At 38.2% G+C, this 10514-nt stretch overlaps 1 protein-coding gene across 1 annotated transcript in view; it reads left to right on the top strand.

The window, feature by feature from the left end:
• The window catches only part of CUNH4orf17 (chromosome unknown C4orf17 homolog), a 335194-nt gene that overhangs the window by 172504 nt on the left and 152176 nt on the right, over positions 1 to 10514 (top strand). The window lies entirely within an intron of this gene.

A 10514-nucleotide genomic window follows, 5' to 3' on the forward strand; every position in this document is an offset into this window, starting at 1 on the left:
ATGGCTGAGTAATATTCCATTGTATATATGAACCACATCTTCTTTATCCATTCCTCTGTTAAAGGACATCTTGGCTCTTTCCACACTTTGGCTACTGTGGACATTGCTGCTATGAAATTGGGGTGCATGTGCCCCTTTTTCTCACTACATCTGTATCTTTGGGTTAAGTACCTACTAGTGCAATTGCTGGGTCATTGGGTAGCTCTATTTTTAACTTATTGAGGAACCTCCATACTGTTTTCCAGAGTGGCTGCACCAGCTTGAATTCCCAACAGTGTAACAGGGTTCTCATTTCTCTACATCCTCGCCAACATTTGTTGCTCCCTGTCTTGTTAATTTTAGCCATTCTAACTGGTGTAAGGTGGTATCTCATTGTGGTTTTCGTTTGTATTTCCCTGATGCTGAGTGACATTGAGCATTTTTTCATGTTTCTGTTTGTCCATTTGTATGTATGAACAGAAGTGTCTGTTCATGTCTTCTGCCCATTTCTTGACTGGATTGTTTGTTTTTTGGATGTTGCATTTGATAAGTTCTTTATAGATCTTGGATACCAGCCTTTTATCTGATATATCATTTGCAAATATCTTCTCCTATTCCATAGGTTGCCTTTTAGTTTTGTTGACTGTTTCCTTTGTTGTGCAGAAGCTTTTTATCTTGATGAAGTCCCAATTTTTGCTTTTGTTTCCCTTGCCTCTGGAAACACGTCTAATAAGAAGTTGCTGAGGCTGAGGTCAAAGTGGTTGTTGTCTGTGTTCTCCTCTAGGATTTTGACAGATTCTAGTCTCACATTGAGGTCTTTCATCCATTTTGAGTTTATCTTTGTGGATGGTGTAAGAGAATGGTTCAGTTTCATTCTTGTGCATATGGCTGTCCAATTTTCCCAGCACCATTTATTGAAGAGACTGTCTTTTTTCCATTGAATATTCTTTCCTACTTTGTTGAAGATTAGTTGACCATAGAGTTGAGGGTCCATTTCTGCGCTTTCTATTCTGTTCCATTGATCTATGTGTCTGTTTTTGTGTCAGTACCATGCTGTCTTGGTGATCACAGCTTTGTAATATAGCTTGACATCAGGCATTGTGATGCCCCAGGTTTGGTTTTCTTTTTCAACATTCCTCTGGTGATTTGGGGTCTTTTCTGGTTTCATACAAATTTTAGGATTGTTTGTTCCAGCTCTGTGAAAAATGTCGATGGTATTTTGATAGGGATTGCATTGAATGTGTAGAATGCTCTGGGCAACATAGACATTTTAACAATATTTATTTTTCCAATCCATGAGCAAGAGTCACATGTTCTTTTGACTGAGCCAGCCAAGCAACCCTATATAAAGGAGTTTAAAGTATTCAACCAACAATTTTTATAGTTCTGAAAATATAACAAAGAGACCTTAAGGACTCCAGTAGCAATTTGGGCCAGTGGTTCCTTCTTTCCAAAGATTATTAACGGTTGGCCCTACAATGACTGTCCCTCTCAATTACCCCAGTATATCTAGGAGATTGGTCAGGGGAAGGGAGAGTTGTTAGTCATGAGATTTTGTCCCAATGGGAAGCACTGTAGCTCTTCCCTCCCTTCCTATTTCTTTCCTAGCTGTGGGAAGAGCTGTAAGACATTTGCTCTCTCAGAGAGTTGCAGAGATTTCTACTTCTGAAGCAATGTATATTATGTAATCATGACAGCTAGGTCCCAAGGTGTTATCAATCTTCAAGTTTTGGTAGTGTATTGTATAAATCTCCCCCTTCCCCAAATGAAAGGAGATAATTGAACATACTGTGACTTCTTTCAGACTCCTGATGATTTACTTCTCATTTAATGTTTAATTTATGAGTCACTTTTTCTAGTTTCCCAGTTTCCCAATTGCCCAGACGGTGGACTAGTTTATGCCAAAAGCAAAAGAAAAGAAAGGAAAATCACTTTCAAAATTATCATTTCTTCTTAATGTAATACTCATTTTCCATATATGAACTATCATTCAATTAGAATTCTTCACTTTTTCTTCATTTACCAAACTGGAAAGAAATGTAGTTCCTTTTGGGAACTATTTTAGGGGAAATAATAATTTTTGGTTATTTCACAAGAATTATTGTATCTTTAATGATCAGTGGAGGACCACAGAATTGAATGGAAATGTAGACCCAGAGAGGCAACAAGACTCATTCATGAGCTTAAACTTTACCCTCAAGGTAATGCACATGATAAAATTTGATCACTCCACACCAGTGTGGTCTATTGCTGATTGCAAATATCTAAATTGCAAACAATTAAGTTTCAGAACAACATTTACTGCTCCCCTACCATGTATATTGCAGTATGTTAGGCACTGGGGAGATTAGATACATACAAAACAAGGTCTTGGCACCATAAGACCCAGACCTTATAGTGAGAGATTTAAGTGAAAGTTCAACATAATTTAACGTAATGTTAAACATAATAAACATATTAAAGGTCAATGTAACCTTGAGGTTAAACAGAATATTAAAGGGTACATGTAAGGCAATACATGAACACTTGACCTCTAAGCTGTAGAAATATCTGTTCAGGAGTCAGAGGAGAAAATTTCTCTTGCTGCCATGTCTTGTGATGTCCATGTTTTCATTGTTGGGTAGCCTTTGTCACAATAAAGGAACTTTGGTGTCTCTCACAGAAATACTTTAGTAGCTCATTTTGTTTTTTCACTTTCTCGTTTCTTTCATCAACATGATGGCATTTGATGTTTGGCAGGTTTCCATGAGGGAGGAGGAACACACCAGGTGGTGGGGCTCAAGTTCAACTTTCAGTGTGGGGATTAAGAAGTCTAAGAAGTGTATTAGTTTGAAATGGATTAAAGGGCAAGTAATTGAACTTAACACCTAGGGGTTATTTTCTTCCCAGATAATCAGAATTTGGAGGTAGACATTTTCCTGCATGTGTTCAGCAGCATGTGACATCAAGGTCAGTGTTTCTGAAAGTACCTTAGCCTTTCCCATGATTGTTACCACTGGGTCCAAGATGGATGTCTCAGCTCCAGGTTTTACAACTATGTTTAAACAGGCAAAGGGGAGAAGGAGGAGAAAAGGGATAGTGCTAATCACATTTGCTTCCTTCATCAAAAAATGGGCAGCTTCATTCTAGAAGGCTTCATCAAAATTTTGTTACATCTCTGTTGGTAAGAAGAATGTCATATGGCAGCTCCTAGATGCAAGAAAGGCTGGGAAAGCAAGTATATAGCTTTCCTAAGCCCTGTGGTAGAGGTGGCAAGGTAGAAGTGGTTTGAGATGTACTGGTTTAGGCAATGGATATTATTGGTCAGGGAACAAAGGACTACTGGAGGTAGGAATATGTGTTTTACATGAAGGGTCTCATTTAGTTATCACAAAGATGCTGTAGATAGGTGCTTTTATTATCCCTATTTTACAGATGAGAAAACTGAGGTTAGCTAATTTGTACTAGTTAGTTGCTAAGATTCAAACAAGATAGTTGCAGGGATCCACACTGCTTGTTGACATTCAAACTTTTTTTTTTTAATGCAGTGTTCATGCTCTTACTTGCTGTTACTGCAGACTTAAAATCAGATGTTACAGACTTCTATGTAAATGCTTAAAAACATATTTTGAGCAATGGCAACATGACTGGCATAAACATATCACCTTCTAAAGGTAATAAAATGAAAGTAACAATAGTCCATTGAATCTGCAAATTTTATTTCTTTTTTAAAAATTTCTTTTTAAAAAATTCATCTTATTTGTCATACAGTCAGTTTTCATCCTTGGGAGAGAGTCAGTGCAGACCTTTGGCAGCATGCTCCGGGCAACAGCCTATGGAAGATCTGGCATGATAGTGAGAACTCACTGCTGGACTCTGGGCTCCATAATCCTGGCAAAAAACCCTGCCTCAATCTCTCTGTATGGAAACTTGACAGATGGATGGCCAATAGTCTTGAAAGGCTTGTAATATTCATTGGACAACAAATTGTATAGGGTGAGTCGTCTATGATGTTGGGAACAAGTTAGGTTTTCGATTTTTAGGGTGAGGTAAACATACATAATCTGGCTCCATTGTCTTCCAGGAGTTTGACTTGTTATTGTTTTCATTATTTATCTTTGAAACATGGTCATTTCATGATAAATTTAGTTTTAAATGCTAATAGTGTGGGAGAAAGGAGACTACATAAGTTTTTCTGAATTTTCATATTTACTGATGGCCCTCATAGAAAAAGCATCACGAAGGTGATAGGGCCAATGTTGACACAGTGTTTTTCAGAGCACGTTGTTTGTTTAAGCCGTGTGCCTTTAAACCCCAGACTCTTGTTTTTATGTATGTAAAAATCAGAGTTAAAAAGAGCCCTTCCTTGGAAGTTCCTTGGTCTATTTTATGTGAAACATCTCACTCTAATAAAAATTTGTAAGACTCAAGAACTCATAAGGATTGATGCTTAGTTGACAAATGAAAATTGTGCATCTTCACTTAGGGTCTTCATGAGGCTACCTGTGGGACAGGTAGTTACTGAGTTGCATTGTAGTGTTGTAACTGGAATGCCCAAGGGAATGGGTAACCTTTTTTTCCCTCACATCCAAAATCTATATTCAGACTCCCAACATCTTCCTGTCTACCTAGTTATTCACCCACCATCCTGGACTCATGTTTCAAATGTATACCACCCTTAACAACGCTTACAGTGAGGGTGCTGTTGCCTGGGATAGCAGAAAGCATTCCCAGCAACACCAAAATAATCTAAATCTTGTGCTTTTATCCTAGGATGTAAGTATTATTTTCCATATGTATAAACTGCCACACACTGTTACACACACAGAAGGTGGACTGGGTTGGTGACTACTATGATAACCAGCCATCTTATTTATTAATTTTTAATTTGGGTGTTAATATCTCACAGTCCAAAGTTTCAACTTACAGTTATTAACAATCAGCCCATGAACTTGCAAGGTGAATTTACTAAGATGGCTGCTACAAGTAATGTCCAGTTCACACATCATATTTTAGAAGTTCCCTCTTAGATTGTTTGGAATTTGGAAAGCATTTCCCCATACGCATAAATTATGGGGAAGATTAATTCCATATTAGAGATCTTCCTCATTATTCTTCTTCATTGTTCCTTAAAAAGAACTTCCTCTCCCCCCTGTTGCTACTGCTATTATAGTCTACTTGTCCAACCTTTTAAAGTTGATCATACGGGCCTCTTTTCCCTTATAGCTCAACTCTTGAGTTTCTTTGTTTATGCCATTTACTTCTCCTACTCTCCTTTTTACTAGAACTGCCACTTTCAGAGGTAAAAGGGAGCTCTCTCCTCAAATCTCTGGCCTTCATAACCCAGTGTCTCCTCATTGTCTTCCTATCTTTACCGGCTGCTGCTTTTCTCTCCTCTTTGCAGAACTTCCTTTTTTTCACCCTAAAGATGGGGACACATCCCAACACCAGTCCTCTGCTCTCAAAAATTGTTTTTATTTTCATGCTTTTGACTATTACCTCTGCCTGGTCTGACTGGGGAATGAGGCAATGACCACCTCATCTCCTGTGCCATCTTGGACCTCACATCTCACGTCTACTTACTGGACATCTTGTGAATACCTTCTGTCACCTCCATCTACTGTGCGTCCTGCACTCTCGCAGTCTTGCTGCCAAGCCACTTGTACTCCCTAAGAATATCTCATTTATCTGATGCATTCTTTCCCCTTTGACACTGCCCTAGAACAGGTTCCATTCTCTCTTGCCTCTACCTAGTGAGAGCCTCCTTACTCTCCTCACCCCCCACCTCTAATGTCCCCTCCCCAGGGCTGCAAGAAGGAGTTACTAATGTGTTGTGATCCATCACCCCTCTGCTCAGAAAATTTCAATAAAGCTCCCATGGCCCAGAGGATAAAATCTAAAGCTCCTTTGAAGAATTCAGGAATCACTGTTACCTGGCCCCACACTTTTCCCATCTTAAAGTTTGCAGGTCAGCAATACTAAATGATTATAATTCCCTGAACACATTCTGCTCTTTCAGGCTGAGCCCTCTGTCTGGGACTCTCCCTCCATTTTCTTTGTCAAACTCCTCTTTACTTTTTATTTATTTATTTTTATTTTTATTTATCTTTAAAATCTTTTTTTAAAGATTTTATTTATTTGTCAGAGAGAGCACAAGCAGGGGGAGCGGCAGGCAGAGGGAGAAGCAGGCTCCCCGCTGAGCAGGGAGCCCGACATGGGACTCGATCCCAGAACCCTGGGATCATGACCTGAGCCGAAGGCAGACGCTTAACTGACTGAGCCACCCAGGCGTCCCAACTTTGTGAATTATTAAGCAACTTCTGGGTTCTCTTGACTCTGACAGGATTGTGCAGATGGTCTTCTGGACACTGGGTCTCAAGTGAATAAAATGAGCAAACCAAGGCCACATATACAACCGTTTAACCTCATCAAAACTGTGTTTGGCCCCAAGTCTCGTGTTCCCATTCTGCTTTTATTCTTGCCTCACTAATTTTGGTTTCTCTTTTTATTCGGTGACCCATTTCCTGAATATCATTAGGTATTTGACAAATAGAACTTAATGGACTTCAATTAAATTGTTACTTTAACATTTTCAGGGAACACTTAGTAGAGGTCACTTGTGCAATAATCATTTACTAACAATTAAATAGTCAAGTGTCTAAGAAATGTAATTTTCAAATACAGACTTGCTCTCACTCTGCTTCAACTTCTGAGTGATTTTCTAATGGTTCTGTCAAAATGACCTTTCTTTCTAATCCTAAACCAGTTTATGTGATTTGTAAAATGGCAAAGGGTTAATTAAGAGATCAATCCTATTTCTCCTTTTTGCTTATTTACTATTTCAGGAGGAGCTGTGTCATTGTATCAGAGCTATTAGTTACACCATCAACATGTAATTATTTCTCTGCAAACTGAAAGTTTTCTTCAGTTTGCTCAGCTTTTTGGGGCTGGCCAAAAGTCAGTGCAAGGTATGTACATTCACAGCTATATTTTTTTAAAGGAGACCAGCAATATGGAAATTTTGGGTTCTAGAGTCAAAATTTTCATTGCTGGAGACCAGCAGGACCCCGTGACCATGTGCACCATTATAGGCTTATCAGGATACATTTTCATACTTTGATTTCAAGCTGCCTCATTCCCACCAGTGCCAATCCAGGGCTGGGTGCAGCAGGTACCTACCCCCAACTTCCCCACAGATACCCCATGGAGGACTGTGCCACTCTGTGAGTAGAGTGACATGCCCACCTATGTCCTACTCTCCACTTGCTACCCATAGCCTGGGAGGAAGGAGGGTTGGAGGTGAATACAGGCCTCTGGGCAACCAGTAGGATTTTATGCCCACTCTTGTGATGTGTGCATTTGGGACCATACCTTCATTCTCTGGATCTCTCATCAGCAGCACCAGCATAAAACACTGGTGCACTGAGTAACAGGGGACCCATAGTATTCCATGGCGTTTTCTTAGGACCATTCTGAAAGCTGCCTTGACCCTGAATATCTCCTTCAGCCTCTTTGACAAAACAGTTAAACTATGCCCTACATGTACATGGCACTCCACAGTTGACGGAGCCCTATCACTAGCATCATATCGTCTAATCTTTATGAAGCTGTATTGGCCTGGTAATTTTTTTTTTTTTAAAGATTTATTGGTCCATTACTTTAAGTTAATTGAGGTAAAGAAACCTCTTAAAATTTACAATAGTTTATCAAGTAATATAAATTATTTTGTTTACGGCAAAACGTTAACACTAGTCTCATAGTAAACAATGGACAGAATTTTTTTATACACAGATATATGAAAAAAAAGTGGACAAAAAACCCTCATGCCAGCATCAAAAATACAACAAAACCTTTATTTTTATTTTTACAATCCCTGAATTCCATAACAAAGAGAAAAAGGGTGACTTTTTTTTCAAGTTTTAATTTAAATTTTAGTTAACTAACATACAGTGTAATATAAGTTCCAGGTATAGAATGAAAAGGTTTGGTAGCTTCATGAAGCATGCTGTAAATAAATCACTTTCTCATCTACACACATTATTAAGCACTTTTTTTTTATGGCTTTTGATTTGGCTTACTGGCAGCATGGAGAGAAGAGAACACATTTACATGGGGACTTAACCAGTACCTCAGGTTTTTTCTTTGAAAATTTTAAAGCTAAGGAATGATTTCTAAAAATAAGAAACACAGTCCATAATTTGTGCATGACTTAAACAAAAGTTTTTAATCTCTTTTTCAATAGTTAAAAAGCTAGAAAGTTTGCTGGCAGTTTATTTCATGGGAATATATTGGATATACGTCATCTTCCAATGCATTGCCAATGCACAGACATTAGGGGACAGTCAGAAAGAAGTACAATGGTCAGGCTGTCTGCTGGACGGGACCGGAACATCAGGGCTGTCCAGGTGAACGGTGCTGATTGTTAAGAGCTGCTGGTTTGTTGTTCACCGAAAGCCCAGCTGACACGGGCATCATTTTATCACACCGATTCACATTTTGTTTGCAAGCTACTTTCCCCTCCCCATTTCTACACTGGTGAAAAAATGATCCCCCTTTTCTCCTTCCACTATCACTGTGACTGAAGGGTTGGTCTGAGACTGTGAACCATCTGTCAGATAGGGGTGTCGACAGGTGTTATCTGCTCTGCCCTGGCCTACAGGGAGCCCAGAATCACCTGGTGAGTGTGGCGCTGCCAGGCGAGGTGCATGTGCGATACTCCATCATTGGTTTTAATAGGAAATGCTCTGTGACAATGGACTAAAGTATGTGAGTCAATACAGAGGTGTTAGGTTTTTGGCATTTCAACCTCTGGAGAATCTCTATCTGAAGCATGCTGCTGTAAGGCCCCCACAGTATGTTTTAAAATGCCTGTTCTGCAGAATTGGGATAAACCTTTAATATTGTCATAAGCTAGAGTTCTTTGTATCTGTGTGATCTGTCAGTGCTGATACCATACATCCTCTACAATCAAAAGTCTGTCAAAAGCACTAAATTAATCTTTTATACTTTAAAACAACAGACAAAAAAAAAAAGGCTTTGTGGGCCTTGTGTTTAGAGTAATTCTTTAAAACAAAGAATGAAACGGGTTCAGAGAGGTTGAGTAACTTACTGAAGGTCACCATTAAGTAGGTGATAGATCACTTGCTCTCAATCCAAAGTCCTTTCCACAATATCAAACAAATTGTAGACACAGAAACAAATAACACTTTTGGAGAGAGACAAAACCCCTTAAAAGAATAAGCTTTTTATGTACATTTGGAGATAAAGCTTAAAATGCAAATCTTCCCTTGAGAGTGGGAAAGCATGAACAAATGAGTACACAGGCTCTTGCATATTCAAAAAATTACATTATCTCCAGGATTATAGATTTAAGACATGGTAGTTAATAGAAAAGTTCTAGATTGAAAATGCGCATCTGTATATGCATATATGTTTAGTTAGAAAATATATCGCATTGGATGTTTGTGCATTTCTTGGTTACCCATTTTACATGTTGTGTCCACAGCTGCTTCATTCCAATCCCTACACTTCAAGCCACCATATTACTTTTTAATTACCGTATGAGTAATTTTCAGTTAATTATAATAATTAACTAAGTGTTTAGCCAATAAAGCACCAAAAAACTACAGATTTTTCAATATGGTTCCAGGAATAGTTCAATTTTCACATTTAATATCTGAACCTCATATTTATCACATGTAGCATGAAACTGCTTCTGTTTTAAAGAATAATTGTATATTCACTGTGAACAGTATAAAAAGCAATAAGCATACTTCCCTCTGTCATATAAAAATATGTGACATTTCCCTAGAAAATTCCTTTATTTAGAATATAGTTAATAATATGGTAACAACTTTGTATGGTGCCAAATGGTGGCTAGATTTATCGTGGTGATTACTTCATAATGTACATAAATGTTGAATCACTGTGTCGTACATCTGAAACTAATATAAGATTGTATGTCAGCTACACTTCAATTTAAAAAAAAAAGAAATTCCCTGCATATAGAAGTTCTAGACCTTCTCTACTTGTAAATCTAAGTGTATCCTTTCCCAGACGATAGTGTTTCCCTTAGGGCTTTGGTACATTTCATCAAAAGGAAAATATAGACAGTGGAAATAGAAATAGGAAGAGTTCAAGCACAGTAGCTCATGTGTATGTTGGGAGGAATAATATAAAGTATAATGAAGACCTCCTCCCCTAGGTTTCAGTGACTAAGGGTGGCACAGGTACAAGAAATTCAAGAAGTCAAAGAAATACCTACCTTTCCTCAGTGGGAAAGATGCCATAATTCAACATGAGTAGAATGATTAAGAAGGAAAGTTTATTGGACTCAACTATGCAGCTAATGATTCACCTAGCTCTCACTTGTATTTTAAACATTGGCTTGAAAAAGGATTTCATATGAATTTTTGTTTCTTTTGGATAGCTCTCATGCATGATTTATTGATTGCATCTCTGAAGAACAGAATTAGTGATGATGTTTGGTTGTTCGTTTGGCTTGAAAAAGGATTTCATATGAATTTTTGTTTCTTTTGGATAGCTCTCATGCATGA

Source organism: Phoca vitulina, unplaced genomic scaffold, assembly GCF_004348235.1.
Source record: "Phoca vitulina isolate PV1807 unplaced genomic scaffold, GSC_HSeal_1.0 scaffold3, whole genome shotgun sequence".
Classification (NCBI taxonomy): Eukaryota; Metazoa; Chordata; class Mammalia; order Carnivora; family Phocidae; genus Phoca; species Phoca vitulina.